Raw genomic sequence first — 20,539 nt, 5'->3', positions numbered from 1 at the left:
TGTTGATGTGTGGGGGCCATACCATGTTTCCTTTATGGGTGGCTATTGGTATTTTCTTTTGTTTGTGGATGATTATTCTCAGTACTCTTGGATATATTTGATGAGATCCCGTGATGAGGTACCGTCTTTGGTTCAACAATTCCATCAGATAGTGCTGACACAGTTTGGGGTACGAGTGAAAGTGTTTAAATAAGACAATGCCAAGGGAATACTTTGAAAAAAACCTGCCATCATACCTACTGGAGCATGGAGTTATCCATCAAAGCAGTTGTACATACACTCCACAATAGAATGGTGTAGCAGAAAGAAAGAATAAACACATTGTGGAAGTATCAATAAGCATGATGTTGAGCTCTACGGTTCCAGTTTGTTTTTGGGGTGATGTAGTTCTTACAACAATGTTCTTGATTAATCGGGTGCCTTCTCGTGTTCTTGGATATAGCACTCCGTTCAACCTTTTTTTTCCTAAGGGGGAGACATTCCATATTCCTCTAAGGGTGTTTGGATGTGTATGCTTTGTCCATGTTCTTGGTCCTCACCGCTCAAAGTTGGATCCTAAGGCGAAAAAGTGTGTCTTCCTTGGGTATGTAGGAAATCAGAAGGGGTATTGTTGTTATAATCCAGTCTCTGGGAGTTGGTATGTTACTATGGATGTCACCTTTCTTGAGTTCACACTTTTTTTCTTGGGGGGTTCTTCTCAAGGGGAGTGTTTTGGAGAAGTGAGCAATCTATGCCACTTCCTATTCCAGCTCCTTGTTTACTCTAGTGTCTGACCTACCTATCTCACCCACTTTTCCACCTCCATTGCGTCCTGTCTCTCAGTGTTTTATACAATAGCACCTACGATAGCATAGGGAAGTTGATTCCACAGTAAAGGAACACACATCACTTCCCATCGGCTTATCGGGGATTCCATGTTCGACTAACACAGACCCAGGTATGCCTCCTATTCCCCCTGATGGTTTAGTTCCGATTGATACTACTACCCCTGCTCCTAACGCCATTGCAGATGATCTTGATCTCTCTATTGCCCTTAGAAAATGGAAGAGGAAGTGTACCACTCATTGCAATTCACACTATCTTTCCTACAGTGGACTATCCTCTTCCTACTGGGCCTTTTTTTCCTCCCTTGGCTCTGTGTCTATACATAGGAGTGTTAGTGAGGCTCTCTCCAAACCTGAGTGGAAGACAACTATGTAGGAGGAAATGAAAGCATTGATTAAAAATCAGACATGGGAGATTGTGGATTTGCCCATGGCAAGGAGACTGTTGGACGCAAGTGGGTTTATACAGTGAAGTGCAACTCTGATGGAAGTATAGAAGGGTACAAGGCGAGGCTAATTGCAAAAGGGTATACTCAAACTTATGGCATAGATTACTTGGAAACTTTTGCACCAGTGGCAAAGATGAGTTTAGTTCGGATTCTTCTATCACTAACAACTACATACTCTTGGCCACTCTTCCAACTTGATGTAAAGAATGCCTTCTCAATGGGGACACACAAGAAGAGGTGCATATAGACCTTCCAACTGGCTTCTACAATAATGTGAAAAAAGGAAAGGTATGCAGGTTGTAGAAGTCCCTATATGGTTTAAAACTATCACCCAAAGCTTGGTTTAATAGGTTTAGAAATGCATTGGTTGTATTTGGTTATACTCAAACTCAATCTGATCACTCTTTTTGTGAAGAGAAGGGGGTCACTGGTGTCAATTTTGATTGTGTATGTGGATGATATTGTAGTTACAGGAAATGATTTGAGTGAGATTGATACCTTGAAGAATAATCTGTACAAAGAATTTGAGATTAAGGATCTTGGGGAGCTGAAGTACTTTCTGGGCATTGAAGTGGTTCAAGCATGGGATCTTCATCTCACAGAGGAGGTATGTTCTAGATCTACTACAAGAGACAAGAAAGCTTGGGGCAAAGGCAGCTGGTACACCTATTGATCAAAACCACAAGATAAATGCTTCAAAGGGTGAGCTAGTGAAGGATGTTGGAAGATATCAGAGGTTAGTGGGGCGGTTGCTATACTTATGTATGACACGAGTAGACATCTCTTATGCAGTGAGTGTAGTTTGTCAATACATGCATGTCCCACAAGTTCAGCATTGAGAGGCTATTGACAGGATGCTTTCCTATTTAAAGGGACACTCAGGTAGAGGCATATTGTTTGTTGACCATGGACAGTTGAAGTTAGAGGCTTACACATAATGTTGATTGGGTAGGGTGCCTAGATGATAGGAGATCTACTTTAGGAGTTTGTACTCTTGTTGGAGGTAATTTAGTTTCATGGAAGAGTAAAAAACAGACAGTTGTGGCAAGGTCAAGTGCAGAAGCTGAATACAGAGCCATGGCACATAGTGTTTTAGAACTCCTCTAGATCCGTTCCTTGTTAGGGGAGATTGGAGTTGAGGCTGAAGAACCTATGATGCTATATTGTGACAATCAGGCATCAATTAACATTGCCCACAACCCAGTTTAGCATGATAGGACGAAGCATATAAAAGTGGATAGACACTTTATAAGGGAAAGGGTGATACCCGAAGAAGTTTGCTTGCCATATGTTGCATATGACTTGCAGTTTGCTGATGTTCTTACAAAAGGAGTTGCAAGAAACAAGCTGGAGCATGATCTACACAAGTTGGGAATGCGTGGCATTTATTCCCAACTTGAGGGGGAGTGTTGAGTTTTGGGCTGATATAACATGTTTTTATTTACATAGCATAGTTAGGGAGTTATTGGGCCTTAGGCCCATTAGTTTATGTTTTAAGTTAAGAGTGTTTTTAGTTTCTCACAAGTAGCTGACTTACTAGGGGCTTACTTGTCTTTGTACTCTCTTTTATTTATGAGTATATAATCTAATGAAAGGGGTGGCAGACCTTATTCTGAGCTTCTCCCATTCTCTTCTATCTCTCTTCTCTCTCTTTCTTAGCTGGAAGCTTTTCTCCTCTTTCTTTTCTTCTTTCTTTTACAGTTTTTATATCAAAACATGTTGTCCAAACTTTCTACTGTATCGTTCCAGTGTGTGATGGAAAATCTGACAATTCTGAAAAACAAGTGATTGTTAGAGATGGCGGGGATGCTTTCAAGAAGCAGGAAGATTTATTTGAGAGGACGTTGGTTTCAGATGGGGGTCAAAAGCCAGATGGGAGTTTGGAAGAGGCTGTGAAAACACTTAATACAAGTAGAAGATTCAGAGCTCAAAAGAACGTAAAAAGTCAGTAGCAAGTTCCAGTTTCAAAAGTCTTTGCATGGACAAAAGGAGGCTTATATGGTATTGGGTCTAATAAACTCATCAAGAAACACAAAAGATCAGAGAAAAGGCGACTAGAAGATTGTTCTCAAAAAGCTGATAAGAAGAGTTTTTGAGTGGGAGTGGGAAGTGGGGATGGGTTTCTGGAGGGTGTTGATATTGGTTTGTAGGGTCTGGGCCTTGCCTTAGTGTTGCGGTGTGGTTTTTTCTTTTAGCTGGGTCGAAAGGATTATTCTTGTTTGGGGTGGTTTTCTTTTTTGGGATTGGGGTTTATTTGCGTGGTTCTTTGGATTTTGCTTCCTCTCGGATGATTGCTTATCACCTTCCTTGTAATTGCTTTTTTGATTTAATAAAGTTTATTTTATTTTATCTTAAAAAAAAACTTGTAATGCCACAAAGAAAATTTTTAACTGAAAAAAGGGAGGTGGCACACTCATCTACATAAACTATTCTTTTATCTTATTAATAAAAATGACCAACTTCTGATAAAAAAACTGATGTGTTTTATTTGCACCCAACATTTCTTTCTTGCTACTTATTTTGATTCTTTTTCCTGTATTAGGTTGATCCTAAAGCATCGAACAGGTCAACACGTTTGGTGCAAGAGCTAATCTCAACTATCTTGTTTACAATTGTTGTTGGTTTGATGCGGTATGACATTTACGTATCTGTATTATTGTTTTCTACTATTTTATAAAAAAACTAAAAAAAGCCATTGCCCAATGTTGGTCCCAACTATCTGGGGTCTCGGGAGGGGTAGACTGGGAATGGTCCTACCTTTTGGCATTTTTTCAAACAAAGTAGCTGCCCTCAGACTTGAACCTGTGTTCTCATGCTTGCCAGCCCGGATTATACCATTACAACAAATAATGCCCGTTTTTCTGCTAATTTATCTTTGACCATATTGCATACTTTGCCCACTGTTTGAATTTTTAAAGAATTGATTGTCTTATCCAAGTTTAGCAGGATTTTTTTGGTGGTAACTTGCCTTTTTCAGTCAGTTCATTTTCCCCCTGAAATGAATTTGTTATGTTGTCTTGAAATGCATGCATTTTCTACAGTAGCATGTGGAGATCTGAGTTGTATTGGTGCCTTCCCTCCTAGGATAGATTTTCTTTGTTTTCTGTCACGTGTCTTTGGTAAGCTTGTGGTTTGCTTCATCTTGGATGTGGTTTTTTGCCTCGTTTTGTTCTCTCTAACCAGGCTGGACAATTATACTCTTATCTTTCTGGATTATTAATGAAGTTTTTTTTTTCATTGGTAACTGATATATTATATTAATTTAGAGAAAAAGTATCTATATTACAATACACAGCTCTCAATCAGAGCCAATCCCACTTGTCCCTTTATGAGTACAACTGAGCCCAAAAATGCATATTTGAGCTCCTATCAAGAATGAGCTTATTTCTTTAGTTGGATTCTTGAGTTGCTCATTATTTTAAAGTTGAAATATGTTTCCAGGGTAATGGGTGCTGCTGCACTTCAGAAATATGTTGGCAGCTTAGGTGGTATGGGCACTTCTGGCATTGGCTCAAGTTCTTCATATGCTCCAAAGGAGTTGAACAAAGAATATATGCCAGAGAAGGTGGTTGGTAGTTGATGTTTGGATTATTTCTTTTCAGATTTCTATATTCCTGCATTGTATTGATTATCTTTTGGTCATTAGATCTTAAAAAGAGCCTGTCTTTTATTTTTTGATTTTTTTTCGCGTCTTTTATTTTTTGATTTAATTGCTGTTTTATTTACAATAGGTTAATATCTGGTTTTGCATTCCATTTTGAATATCATGGATCAAGAAAGAATTGAATTAAATTATTTTATACAACTTTTTTCGGGGGATAACTCAAATCACCTATGAGGCTATGATCATTTAATTGTAAATACAATGACTTTTGCATGTGATGAAGGATCAATTAAAAAGCAAAGCTGAATATAGGATCTTTGAAAAGTTTGATAACTCAAATCACCTATGATCATTCTTTTTCACATTCTTGTTAAATTGTTTGCTCGTGCACTGTTGGGGATGATTCCTTGGTTCATTAAGCAACCTAGGTCAAGTTTGAACTGCAACTATATGCCAATTTCCCATGAAAACAAAGGGTGATACATGTACTACCTCTGGTAGATGAGTGATGAACTGGAGCAAATTATTTTTTACCAATTAATGGCACCTTTCTGTATGGAATTTGGTGGTTACTGGGAGTAGGAGGATTGTAATTGCAGAAAGGACAAGTGGCAACTTCTTTGGAAGTGATATTAGCTAAGAAAAATCTGTGCCAAAATTGATTAAAAAAAGAAAAACCATGCTAATGCAATATTTAATATATTCCACCAAAAACCAAAATTTCAAACTGAATTTAATCATAATCAATTAATCATATGCGAGGGTTAGAGTCCTAGAGCTTTACTGGTGTCTCATTTCCCAAAAAGGAAAAATAAAAAGTTTAGGCAATGTCAATTTGGTTTAGTTAAATATGGTCTAATGGAATCAAAGAACTGATGGTTTAAAGAGCATGGGAAGCTCTAGTAGGGGGAGGAGCAAGACTGACATCTGGACTGTATAACATGTCCGATGGAAGATTCCTGTTATATGTTCCACAAGCCTAGTTGTCCTTGAAAGTTTCATCGTATATGCTATAAATCCTCGTGGTGGACCTTTTGTGCTGAAACTTAAGTCACATCCAGCAAGGATGAGGTGGTAGACCACCTGTACCAATTGAACTGCCAGCTCTCTCTACCTGTAGAAAGAGCCAGTCCAGACTTATGTTGCCTATGGAGAAGGGTCGACAGCCTCATTGGCATAAACATTACTCAAGCAACTTCAATCTAACTTGATAACAACTGAGAATAAATTGATTCACCTTCTTAACCTCCTGGTCAAATTAATGGCTCAAAATATAAAGGTAGTTTTTTATTTTTTTTCAGGGGTATTAAGTCTTTCATTGACCATGTAGATCTATCTGTGGTAGAAAATGTACTTGTTTAATTATCAGTCCTGCATGTTGTGTGTATGAAGCAAGATAGATGCTTTCTTTTACTTCTATATTTCTTTGTTTATCCAAGTAGATGTGGATGAATAAATCGAAACCTGTCCTATTATGTTTTCTATATATATACATACATACATACATACATACATACATACATACACACACACATATACATTTTCATTTTCCCTAACTACTTGACTTGTCACAGAATGTGAAAACCCTTAAGGATGTAAAAGGTTGTGACAATGCAAAACAAGAACTTGAGGAAGTAGTAGAGTACGTCAAGAACCCAGAAAAGTTCACTCGCCTAGGGGGGAAGCTGCCCAAGGTTTGTGCACATCTTCAAACTATTTATCTTCCTTGTTGTATTGCTGTTACTAAATATATTCCCTGAATGAATGGATATGTACATCTTATTCAATGTGAAGATCCTCTTGTGAATCTTTTATTGCTTAGAAAAAACTATAGATGGAACTTATCTTTACCTCTCTTTTTTCTTTCTTATTTCCTTCCTGTTGGGAGGGGTGCCTTGTGTTTTATGTAAATGTGGATGTTTATCTTGTGGTATGGTTGAAGTTGATGTTAAGGCATCAGGTCCAAATTCATTAAACTTGAGGTGGTATTATATACTTCTCATTCTTAAACAAAATCACGACGTTTGTTTTCTTTGTTTTGGCAGTGTAATAATTTTCATATGATATTAGGGCCGGAAGGCTTCGTAGATCACCTAATTTCTAATTTAAAAACAAAAAATAATGGTTCAAGACAACAGTCTCCTTATGGATCATTCCTTCTTTGTGTTTTTGTACCTTCACATCTGCTAATTATGGTCGGTTGTTGTTTAAGTCTTATAAATAGTCATTTGCAGGGAATTCTTTTGACAGGAGCACCTGGGACAGGAAAGACTTTGTTTGCTAAGGTATACTCCACTTTATTACTAGATTTGGGAGTTTACCATGGCAGAAACACTATCTTATGTCAGGATGTCGTACCTTTATGCATGTCCAATACCTTAGATTCTAAATTTTACTTTTTTTCTTTTTTTTTTTCAACTGCATTCTGCTATATCTTGAATGTAAAATTTAAGGCATGAGCATGAACCATGTTAGTTTTGAGTAGACTTCTAACATAATGTTCAATCACCAATAAATGGCTCAAAGTAGATGCAAATAAAGACACAAAAAGACTAAAAAATAGAAATCACATCATTGACTTGTAAGCTTTCAGTAATTTGTCCTCAGCCTTTTCAAATCATTCCTGACCTATCTTGTGCTTGATCCTAGTGATACAAACATCAAGTATTGAGGCACTTCTGGACATGAAAATTTTGTCTATTGGGTCCTAAGAGAAATATTTGCTTCTCAGACTTCAGATGTGCTTAGATCAGGGTAGAAATGGAAATATAGTATGGAGTTGATGGTACCAATTCCACAGTATTCTGAATTTGACTGTTTTGGTTCAGTTCGATGTCAGAGTGGAATTTGGAAGCCACCAAGTTCTAGGCTTTCATTTCTGTGATATTGGCAGGGTTAAAACTCCTACAAGGAGATGTTATTTCAATTATGTGGAATTAGGTCAGTGGAATTCTATTCCATTTCCACTCCTGTGATGCAGACACAACCTTGTAATTCATGTCAAAACAAGTTTTTCTTAGTATCCTTTAGTTATGGAGATTCCTTAAGGGCTGAGTTACTGGCAGTGTGGCATGGTCTAAGATGACTGGCTAAAAAATGGCAGTACTGGTTCTTGGCAATACCAATACAAGATGAGAGAAACTCTACATTTGGGAAAGGAATTGGGCGACATTTATTTGGACACAAAGGTCAGCTAATAGACTAGTTAATGAGTTAGCTAGGTAGGGGGTGTAAGGGCATGGACATGCCCCACACTATAAGTTGACAGAAGAACCCCACAGATGCCTGGACCTCTGAAACATTGCAAAACACAAACTTAATAAGCATTTTATTAAGTAAAACAGAGCACAAAGTGGGGACACGTGGCAGAATGACATGTGAGGACTCAGAAAAGCACCTTGTTTGGTACCGAGTTTACTCATATCCCTCTAATAGCTGTTTGTACTAAGCTGACATAACTAATTAAAGTGCTTTTCTGACAAAAGAATATTCTGAAATCACATCAAGCATGAATTACATGACGGACTCCTATAAAAGGGTGGCAGCACACCTGGCCAAGGACATAATAACACAAAATAAGATATCTGATTCGTCCACCAGACTTCAATGATTCACACCCTTTCAACTTTCTTGAGAACCTTCCAGGCTTCAGCTCTCTGAAGCACCTACTTCTGACTTCTGTACACCCCCTGTAAAGCAGTGGGTTGTCAATGGTGTGTTGAACTCTGAAAGTTGGAGTTAGTGACACCGCTGCAAGGGGATTGAAAGGCTCTTGCTGGTGGAGATTTTGGATCTATGGGTCTCTGCAACAAAGGTGAGTGGAAAATAGAATGGCATTCTCCATGGAAGGAGTTGCAGGAGGATTTCAGAGTGGAGAAGTTAGGCTAGCCTAGCGTTATAAAAGTGGTGCTTGGGCATTATTTATACTTCATTTTTTAACAAGTTAATGAAGTTTCTGGTTACCAATAAAAAATTGTTATGTTAGGGAAACATAAAGGTACATGAGCAACTTTGATGTCCAGATAAGAATACTGACACAGATACAGGAAATGAGGACATGATTCCCCATTTCCTAATCTAAGATCCCAAACACAAATATGGGTATAGGTATTGTATTTAATATGCTATGTATTGGGGGGTCATTCTCCATAGGGATTGAATATAGTAATGCAAGTAATGGTTAGATTTTGGGGTTGGGTAGCTAGGACTAGCCTAACGCTATAATAGCAATCCTTGGCACATTTTTAATTTGTTTATACTTCATTCTTTTTAAAAGTTAATAAAGTTTCTAGTTACCAATAAAAAGTCATTATGTTACAAAAAAATATAGATACATGAGCAGTGATGCCCAGGTAAGGATAGTGACACAGGTACAGGTAACAGGGATATGATTCCTTTTATATTAAACAATTCCTTTTACATTACATATTCCCCACCTGCTCCCAAAATAGATGTGATCTATTAACCCTTGTTTTCAATTGCATCAGTCAACTCATTGTCTGATCTGTAAATCCAATTAAAATTGGTAACTATATTCTCTTTCCATCGCTCTTATCTCTCTCATAGTATTTTGGTACTACCATGAACCAGACCACCATTTCCAAGCCAGCCCACTACCACTTTTGAGTCTCCTTCCACTACCAATTTTCTATATTTGAAAGAGATTGCCAATCTCAAATCTTGTAGCATCATAGTTAGTTCTGCCATTGTGGAGTTTTATTGACCTATAGTACCTGAATATAAGGCAATGATTGCCCCTTTGCAGTCCCTAAAGATCCCTACAGTGCTAGATGGACCTGGATTACCCCTACTTCGGCCATCAAAGTTTAGTTTTATCATATTCAAATCAAGTGGCCTCCACCTAGAAAGGACTATGGATCTGGCTGAAGAAGAGCCTGCCACCCAATGTGATCCTCTTAAGATGTCTTTAAATGAGAATGGAACAAAGAGCCTCACCATTTTTACCCAATGAGCCAGTTTAATTGTGATGCACTTAATAGTTGCACTTATAGACTGTGCCTTGTCATTGAAGAGTTTGCCATTTCTCTCTTCCCATATAGTCTATAGTACTTCTGTCCTTGTTCATCTCTATATCATGTTCCCTCCTTTCCTTGGTGGAATAAGATCGGAAGAATTAAAAATGCCTACCAATTCAGTTGGGGGACTCCACCTGCATCCAAAAAGAGCACAAAACCATTCCTAAATTCTGCTGACAAACATAGTTGTCAAGGTGACGCCTAGGTGGCAAGGCGCCCTTGGAGGCTCGCCTCGCCTAATTGCCAAGCAGTTCTCTATAGCGTGTTATAAAGAAACTTTTATATTCTTAATTTTTTTAGGTTATAATTATAAAATAGACATTTTTAAACTAAAATATTCATTTTGTGTGTTTATATACTAATTTCTTGTTATTATTTTCTTATTTGTTAGGGTTTAGTCAACACAAACATTGCTAAATGCTGTATTGAACCCTCAAAGACTTCAAAACCTGAACCAATAATTAAGGAAGAACAAAAAATGTGTCCAATCAACACATTTTCTTCTTTTTCTTTACTAATTTTGTGTGTTTATATATAATTTCTTCTTCTTCCACCTTTTCTTTTCTTCTTTTCCTATAACAGAAATAGGCGGTTCAGCCCCTATATTTTTTGAATTTTCTCTTCTTTCTTCTTTTTCTTCTCATGACTATGTTGGAATATGTTGATTTTCTATACTTTAAAATGAAATTTATACTTTTCTTATGAAAATTATGGATATTTATAAGGAAATATAATTATGGAACCTAGGGAACTAAGCTATGATACATGTTTTTACTTAAAAAAAATCCATCGCCTAGGCGACAAGGTGCCCCCCTGTCACCTAGCCTCGCCTTGGCGCCTTGAAAACTATGCTGACAAAATGGGAAAAAGATTAAGAAGTGGGAAGTAGCTTCTTTGCTTGCTTTAGAAAGGAGACAAATGTGTGGAAATAAAGACCAATCTGATCTTTTCCTCTGAAGAGTTTCACAAGTGTTAATTTTTTAGATGAAAGGTTTATTGGGATTTAGAGGATTGATTAAGAACATCAAAGAAAATACCTTCTAATGTTGATACCAAACTCATGGCAACTGGCATTTCAAAATCCCTTAACCCTCTTCTGAATCCAAAGTTCCAGATGACCTTGGATTTTAAATGTAATCAAAAGTGCTAATTTTTTTAGTCTTAGATTGCTCAGCCCCAGTTCCTCCAATTTCTTTCTTTTTACAAACCATAACCTAGTTCATTAGGTAATCTCTTTTGTCCTTGTTTTGCACAAAAAAATATCTCAGTATTTTCTCTAACCTATTAGCAATCATAGTTGGGATCTGAAAAATGGACATGTATAAGATAGAGATGATCATTTTTCGGCCTGGGCCCGGGCCTGCATCAAGCTCAGAAATTTCAGGACTGGGCCTCGGCCCAATACCCTCTGGACCAGCCCACAGATATTACATATATATTATTTATACATATTTATATATGTTATTTCATTTTATATTTTAAAATTTATATATAAATATTATAATATGACACCTATAATACATATTATATATAATATTTACCTTCAGGTTTGAAATTTTCTCAGAACACTTCATTAAAAGTTATATATTCCTGATCCCCATTTCCCTCATGTTCTCATCAAACAATATAATGTTTGTGAATTGCAAACTATCTCTTTTTCCAACCCTGCAACGTTTGGTTAAACCAAAAGTTGTATGCATTTAAAATTAGGTGACTTAAAGGCATTTGCTATAAGGGTAAAAAGGGAGAGAGGGGATCTCCTTGCCTCGAACCCCTCTTAGCTGGAAAGAAATCCTTGACAGCTTTATTTATTTATTTTTTTTGAAATACTTGACACCTCTATTTATTAGCACAAAACAGTACCGATTGGAGATATCCTTTGAGCCATTTCCTCCATCTAACCCTAAAACTACATCTTTCTAATACCTGCCCTAGAAATGATTAATCAACATTAGTCATAAACCTTCTCCAAGTCTAATTTGCATGCCCAACCCTTCTTTCTTGTCCTTGTGACCTTGTCTTTTAGAAGACACTCATTAGTAATTGGGCTCTAATAGATTATCTTTCTATCTTAAAAAAGGTCTATTGGAACTAGGCAATTATTGAGGGAAGTACCTCCTTCAACCCCAGAGAAAGCACTCAAACAGTGATTTTATAGAGGCTTTCCACCAAACTGATTGGTCTGAAATATTTGGGATGGTTTGCATGCTATGTTTTAGCGTTTTAGTCACCAATGCTATGAAAGTTGCATTTGTACTTATGTTAATGAATCCCCCTCTCATAAAATTCTCTGAATACATCAAACAAGTCCAACATCAATACCTCTCAACACTTACAGAAGGCCATATTGAAAGTATTTGGGCCCAGTGCCTTGGACCCTTTTATGGAGAAAGCTACCTTTTTAATTTCTTCTAGCTCGAAAGATTTCTCCAATTTCTCCACTAAATCCTTATCCAAGGTTGGCCATCCCAAACCTTCCACCTTTAATCTTTGGAGGAAAAAGACAAAATATTGATTCGAAGTGGTCCATTAAGAATTTTGATATCTCCTGTTCTATGATGATTCCCCAATCATGGCCAATCTTGCAATAAAATTCTTCTTCTCTCTCCCATTCACCAAAGAGTTAAAGTATTGGGAATCCCCATCCCCTTAACCCATTTGCATCTCTAAATTGGATATCATGAAATTAATTGCATTTCCTTTGGTTGACTTAAAATCACTGTTTATCAACCTTCATGTGCATATGGATAGAATTCAGTCAACTGCTTGATTGTAAAGGTTTATCACTTTATTTTTGGTTCATAACTATAACTCTCTCTCTCTCTCTCTCTCTCCCTATATATATATATATTCCTGAATATGACTGTTGCATTTGGATTCTTGAAGGCTATTGCTGGAGAGGCTGGTGTACCATTTTTTTATAGAGCAGGGTCAGAGTTTGAGGAAATGTAAGTACCGATAAATGCCAATCAATCTTGAAATTCTGTAGAAGTTTCAAACATTTATTGAAAAAAGGAACTTTTTTGTTTCAAGAAATAAGATAGAAATGTACGTATTTAATATTTTGCCTACCTTTCTCTAGTTTGTGGTAAACACCAAATGTAACAATTATACATATATATACATACAATTAATATATATATATATATATATATATATAATTGGAAATGTATCTTTCAATCAGTAGAAGTTCAGGACTGTTATCAGTCTTGAACCCTAATGGATTTCAGGATCGAAGATAAGAAGAAAGGTAAGAGGAAAGAAGAGGAAGAGGGAGGAGAAGCAGTAGAACACAAGGGTTGAAAGGAGGAGCAGAAGCTTAATGTTCAGCCGCCGCCACTTTAATTAATATTTATAGGTTATGCTCATTACATGGAAAGGACAGATCTGCCCTTAGTCTTTACATAACAAATAGAGCAAAAAATAAGACTGAAATAAATAAATAACAACTGAAACAACTAAATGACCAATAGCTAACCCTAGGCAGACTAGAACATCTTCTACCCTACGAACACAGTGGGACCGTAGCTGTGGGGCCCACATTAGTGTTCTCTACACTCCCCCTCAAGTTGGGAATAAATGTTTATCATTCCCAACTTGGATAGATCTGTCTCTAGCTTCTTCCGTGGTACAACTTTGGTGAGGATATCTGCCAGTTGCATATTGGAGGTGATGTATGGGAGACACACCTCTTGTGATGAGACCCTCTTCGTACAAAGTGTCGATCAACTTCAATATGTTTAGTCCTGTCATGCTGCACTGGGTTGTGTGCTATATTAATAGCCGCTTGATTATCACAATACAACATCAGGGGCTTCTCATACTCAATACCCAACTCCTCAAGTAGTGATTTCAGCCAAAGAATTTCAGCCACTCCATAAGCCATTGACCTGTACTCAGCTTCAGCACTGGATCGGGAGACAATACTCTGTTACTTACTCCTCCAAGAAACCAGGTTACCTCCCACAAGAGCACAATATCTAGAGGTAGACCTTCTGTCATCAACACTCCCAGCCCAATCGGCATCCGTATAGACTTCCACCTTCATGTGGTCATTGTTCTTGAACAGTATACCTCTACCCGAGCATCTCTTCAAGTATGCTAGTATTCTTTCTGCTGCTAGAAGGTGCGTGGTTCTAATAGAATGCATGTACTGACTGACAACACTAACGGCATAACTGATATCTAGTCGAGTGAGGCATAGATATAGGAGCTTTCCCACTAACTGCTGGAACATAACTTTGTCTTCAAGCAGCTCCCCACTCTCTGCACTAATCCTGTGGTTCTGTTCAATGGGTGTATCTGCAGGTTTGACACCTAGCTTTCCAGTTTCAACCAAGAGATTTAAAACATATTTCCTCTGAGAGACAAAGATCCCCTGTTTAGATCTAGCAACCTCAATACCCAAAAAATACTGTAGTGTACCCAGATCTTTCACCTCAAATTCTTGATGAAGGAGCTGTTTGAGGGACTCAATCTCATGGTTGTCATTTCCTGTCACTACAATATCATCAACATATACTGCAAGTAGTGTCAATGACGACTCCACCCTCTTGATGAACAGTGTATGATCTGATTGGGCCTGTACATAACCGAACTTCCCAAAGGCTAGTCTGAATCTGTCGAACCAAGCTCTAGGTGACTGCTTCAAACCATACAATGCCTTATTGAGCCGGCAGACCTTTTTACCTGCCTCTGTATCATAGAATCCAGGAGGCAACTGCATGTAAACCTCTTCCTACAAGTCCCCATTCAGAAAGGCATTCTTAACATCCATTTGGTACAAAGGCCAAGTGTAGATTGCTGCAAGAGATAATAGAACCCGAATGGTGGTCATCTTGGCTACCGGGGCAAATGTCTCCAAGTAATCTATACCATAAGTCTGAGTGAACCCTTTTTTAACTAGCCGAGCTTTGTACCTCTCAATGGAACCATCCGCATTGTGCTTCACAGTAAATACCCACCTGCATCCAACTGGTTTCTTTCCTTTGGGCAAGTCAACTAGCTCCCAGGTATTATTTTTCAACAGGGCATCCATTTCAACTTGCATTGCACCTCTCCACTCCGGGACTGATAGGGCTTCTTGCACTGTTCTCGGAATAGGGACATCAGCAACGGAGGTGAGATAGGACCTGTAGGAGGGAGATAGGCGATCATAGGACAAAAATTGGGAGATGCAGTGGGCTGTAGATGTGGTGCAATGCTGTTTTCCTTTACGGAGGGCAATGGGAAGGTCAAGGTCATCTGCAGAGGGTGAGGTAGCAACAATGGAAGGAGTCTCTGTGGGCCCTGGGACTGTAATATCTGGACTTGGAGTCGCAAAAGAGATTAGAGCTGGCTGGGACTGCTGATGACCGGGATCAACCTGCCTGCATCGCCTGTGATAGACTCTCAACTCCCGATCCCTCTGATCACCCTCGCTACTACAACCCTCATCACCAACTGGAATAGGTAAGGGAACAGCCCCAAAGGTATTAACCCTACCCTCACTACACTCCCCCTAAAGAAAAGGACCCAAATCTCCATGCTCACTACTCTCCCCCTGAGGAGAGACCCGAGAATAGTAGGGTGTCTCTTCAAAGAAAGTGACATCCATGGACACAAACTTCTTCCCTGAGACAGGATCATAATAACAATAACCCTTTTGAGTTTGTGCATAACCAAGAAAGATGCATTTGGAGGCCTTGGGTTCAAACTTGGAGTGATGGGGACCGAGAAGCTGAACAAAACAAGTACAACCAAATGTCTTGAGGGGAATAGTGAACAACTCCTCATTGGGGTATAGAAGGGAAAAAGGAGGTTTCATATCAAGAACGTGAGAAGGAATCCGATTAATAAGATATACCGCCGTAAGGATAGCATCACCCTAGAAGCGAATAGGGACATTGGAGGTAAACATAATACTTCTAGCCACCTCCAAGATGTGCCTATTCTTCCTCTCTGCAACCCCATTCTGCTGAGGTGTATGAGGGCAAGTGCTCTGGTGGATAACCCCATGGTTAAGGAGGTACGATGCCAATGGCTTAGCAAAGTATTCCTTTGCATTATCAGATCTAAGCACTTTGATCCTGGCATCAAACTGGGTTAGGATCATTTGGTGGAAGTTTTGGGTCAGGGCAGGCACCTCATCTCGTGATCGTATAAGATAAACCCAAGAAAACTGGGTGTGGTCATCAACAAATAACAAAAGATACCTGTACCCACCCATAGAAGGAATGTGATATGGCCCCCAAACATCAGTATGCACAATATCAAAAGAACTATTACTCCTTTTATTATTCAATGAATAAGAGTTTCTACAATGTTTAGCAAACTCACAACTTTCACACTTCAATTGAGATGACTCAACATACTCAAACAAAGTAGGAAACAGACTCTTCAAGGACCGAAAAGATAAATGACCCAATCAGTTATGCCAAAGCATAACCGGACTCACAACCTGAGAAACAAGTAACTTCTTATCCACTGACTCTTCCCGACGAGGACTCTCCTCGAGCAGATAGATCCCATTCGTCTCACAGCCAGTCCCGATCACCTTCTTCGTCTCCAGGTCTTGAAAAACACATCGATTAGGAAAGAAAGTTACTGAGCAGTTCAAATGTTTGGTAATACTACTAACGGAAAGGAGGTTAGTATCCAGTTTAGGAACATGCAAGACAGAGGACAAGGATATAGTATCCAACAGTTTGATGTCACTCTTGCCAAAAATAGGGACAAGAGAGCCATCAACTATAGATACTTTATCCCTACCAGAAGATAAGTAGTAAACAAAGAGGGCAAGCTAGTCATATGGTCGGATGCACCTGAATCTATTACCCAACACGGTTCAGTAGTACCTGGAGCGGAGGCATGGTAGGCTGAGGCTCGAGTACCTGAGTGTGCAAAGGCCGATGTGGCCGGAGCTGATGATGACTGTGGTAACTGAGCTGAGCATTACCCCTTTTATTTCTCAACTTTGCCGGGACCAAATGTGGATGCAGCTTCCAACATGTTTCTTTTGTGTGTTTAGGTTTCTTGCAATGCTCACACCACATCCCTTTTATCTTCCTTCTTTCTGTCCCTCTCTGAATCACCCTCTGTTTTGGGTTTGACAGCTACCAAGGCAGGTGTAAGCGGATGAGGTTGCATCATGATTTTCCTCCTGGTCTCTTCACTGTGCACTAAGGAGTATGCCTAAGAGAGTGTCACACTATCTCTTGTCAAAATCTGTTGCCTCACAATATCATATTCTGAATTCAGTCCTGCCAGGAACTCAAACACTCTGTTTGTCTCGATGTGCTTTCTATGTATCTGAGCATCTTTGGGACTCTCCCACTCAAGAGTCTCTAAGTGATCAATCTCATGCCACAGGGACTTCAAGGTAGAGAAGTAGACCGACACCGGTTTCTCTCCTTGTTTAAGGGAATTCACCCCACATTTCAACTCATATGCTCTGGCAACATTAAGGGGTTGGGAGTAAGTCTCTTTCATCACATTCCATATCTCCTTGGCTGTCTTTGCCCATAAGTAATTTCGGCTGATATGGGGCTGCATAGAATTACAGAGCCATGTCATAACCAAGTAGTTTTCTTGGACCCACTTGGTATACATAGGGTCTCCCTTGGAAGGTTCTACCACATCTCCCAAGTGATACCCTACTTTGCCCCTTCCCCCAATAGCCATCATGGCTGGTTGGGCCCATTCCAAATAGTTTGATCCATCAAACTTTACTGTTGTAATCTGAAAACCTGTCTCAGAACCATCACCATAACTACTTTTCCCAAAACTGCCTTCTGCCTGATTCTTAAACTCCATTTCGGTCAAGAACCAGAAGTCTCAAAATTAGGGTTACTACAGTCAAAACCAACACTAGGACTACCAACCACAATCACAAAATCAGTATAGAACCAATCTGTACTCATAGTAGATGTGCATGAAATATGTATAAAACTGATCTGAAATCAACAATCACACACAACAGCAACAGTCCGAACTGTTTTCACCCCTTTAGAAGTGTTCGAAACCCCAAAAGAAAACTGAAAAACAGTTTGAAGAACAATCTGATATGTTGAAGCCAATTTGAGGTTTTAATCAGTCCTAAAAGCTGTACACTCCAGACAGTACCGTACGGATAAGGTTTGTATTAGGGTTAATATGAAACCTTAAACTGATCAATCTGATATGCTGAAACCCTAAAACTGAACTATTAGGATTTGCCGCAGGGATAAGATCACAAGGTTCAGTCCAATACTAGGGTTTGCCGCAAGGATAAGACAAAACCCTAGAGAATAGAGAGATAAAACCCTAGAGTGGCTCGGCCACCCTTGCTGGATAGGTCCAACCTATCTTCTCTGATGTTACTTCTCTCAGAAAATAAAAGACTTACAATAGGATGCAGTTCGCTGCCTACCAAGGTTACCCGAACCCTAGCCTTCTCTAATTCTTCCTAATCACCAACTCGCTGCAACTGTGGCACTTCTTCAAACAGCTGCTAATCCTCTGGAGATCTCCAAGAACCAGTCAACGAACTCTGCTTTCTCAGCTTCCAGCCTTAGATGGTTCTCATGTGGTCGGCTAGGCTAGACTCACATGAGAAGCCCTAGCTCTGATACCAAGTAGAAGTTCAGGACTGTTATCAGTCTTGAACCCTAATGGATTTTAGGATCGAAGATAAGAAGAAAGGTAAGAGGAAAGAAGAGGAAGAGGGAGGAGAAGCAGTAGAACAACTGAAACAACTAATGTTTTGCCACCGCCACTTTAATTAATATTTATAGGTTATGCTCATTACATGGAAAGGACAGATCTGCCCTTAGTCTTTACATAACATATAGAGCAAAAAATAAGACAAATAAATAAATAACAACTGAAACAACTAAATGACCAATAGCTAACCCTAGGCAGACTAGAACATCTTCTACCCTACAAACACAGTGGGACCATAGCTGTGGGGCCCACATCAGTGTTCTCTACACAATCATTAAATTTTAAAATCATAACATTACATATCAGACATTCCATAGCTGTTACAATACAGATCCACTGTTACAATACAGCCCAGAAAAGTTATCTCCTGTTTGATCCTTGTTGGCTAAAGCATCAGCCAGGCCATTTTCTGTTCTTCTAACCCATTTGAAGTTTGCTTAAATTTCATTTGTAAGACACCAAACTTCTCTCATAGCTTGTCTGCGATTCCATATTCCCAAGTGTCCAGCTTTCGTCCAGTCTATTACTAACCTTGAATCCCTTTCCACTTCAATCTGGTGTAGTCCCATCTGTTTGGCCAACCTCAGTCTTAACGAATCACCCAATCCTATAGGCCCCAGAAAAAGAGCCAAAATTTTTCCTTCCCTATCTCTAAAGACTCCTAGACCCAAAGGCCCTGGTTTACCAACAGAGCTGCCATTGAAGTTCAACTTTTTTCTTTGTTATGTAGACACTGCCCAACTCTCTTGAAATGCTGGACTGAACCTTGAAGAGTTTGCTACTGAATTCCAGCCCCTAATCATATCATCCACCAAGAACTCCTTAAACAACTCAACTGGTTTTACCTGAACTACCTTAATAGTGATGCAATCAATCAAAGCATCCCTTGATTTTCTTTTTCCTTGAAAGATCCTATTATTTCTTTCCTCCCATACTTTCCATAAGACCACAACTCTTGTGTCTCTCCACAACATCTTTTCCCCTTTTTCGGTTGCCTAAAGAAGCTTGCTTCAAAAGGCCTGCCACATTGGGGGGAGGAGATTAACAGGTGCTCAGTAGTCTCACTACAAGCAAAGCAAAGGGAGCAGGTATCAGGGGAAAGGCTTTTTCTAATTGGGTCAAGCAGGGAGTTTCTCTATATGAACCCACCTACTTCTGTCATGTGGAGGGATCATTGTGGCCAGTACAGACCACCTAGCAAATAGGGGACCTACTGAATTAGCCACATATTGAATCCCATAATCCATGTTAGGTATATACCTGTTTTATATTGGTGTTTTTTACAACTAATATTATTCATTCTGAGTTGTTTATTTTTGTTAGTTTAGTTGTTCAAAATTTTAATTCATTCTGAGGGATTATCCTAAAACATGTCAAGGTTATTTGGGCCAAATATTTTATATGAATGAAGGGTGGTGAGGAGTTCATAGACTCCTTTTGAGCTCCGTAGTCAAAATTAAATTTCCACCTTTCTTGTAGAAGATTCCCGGGTCATTTAGGCTGTGTTTGGTTGATAGAAAATAAGAGATAGATAAAAAGTTAATGGAAAGATCTTAAGTAATCTTGTGAAGTTTCTTAAGAACTCTCTCTCAACTTTCTATTTCTCTCATATTTCTTTCAAACCAAACATAGCCTTAGTAAAGCTCACTAGATGACCTGACTAGAAAAGCTGTGCCCATGTGTTTGGTTCTGCTGATGTTTAGGCAAATATATAGAACTTCTATGCTAATACATTTAAAAATATATAAAGCATGTTGTTTTAGACCATATACAAACAACAAAGAAACAAAGACTGACAGCTAAGCATTTCTTGAAGTTCATTTATATCTATGGAACTTGGGATCTGTGAGGATATCATATTAGTTTTTATTTTATTTTTTATTTTTCTTGGGGTGATGTTGCTCTATTGGACATTATCTTTCACCAGACTAGGGGTTGAAAAAT

General features: G+C 38.8%; 1 pseudogene across 1 annotated transcript in view; it reads left to right on the top strand.

Annotated features, from left to right (window-relative positions):
* The window catches only part of LOC148864487 (ATP-dependent zinc metalloprotease FTSH 11, chloroplastic/mitochondrial-like), a 97,956-nt pseudogene that overhangs the window by 30,260 nt on the left and 47,157 nt on the right, over positions 1–20,539 (top strand). The window contains exons 4-8 of the transcript XR_016109574.1: positions 3,816–3,904; positions 4,715–4,838; positions 6,452–6,571; positions 7,112–7,162; positions 12,800–12,861. The product of XR_016109574.1 is annotated as an ATP-dependent zinc metalloprotease FTSH 11, chloroplastic/mitochondrial-like (transcript). The remainder of the gene's footprint in view (positions 1–3,815; positions 3,905–4,714; positions 4,839–6,451; positions 6,572–7,111; positions 7,163–12,799; positions 12,862–20,539) is intronic.

This window comes from Nelumbo lutea, chromosome 3, assembly GCF_056320005.1.
Source record: "Nelumbo lutea isolate HS-2025 chromosome 3, American lotus-T2T, whole genome shotgun sequence".
Classification (NCBI taxonomy): Eukaryota; Viridiplantae; Streptophyta; class Magnoliopsida; order Proteales; family Nelumbonaceae; genus Nelumbo; species Nelumbo lutea.
This window is presented reverse-complemented; position numbering and strand designations above follow the sequence as displayed.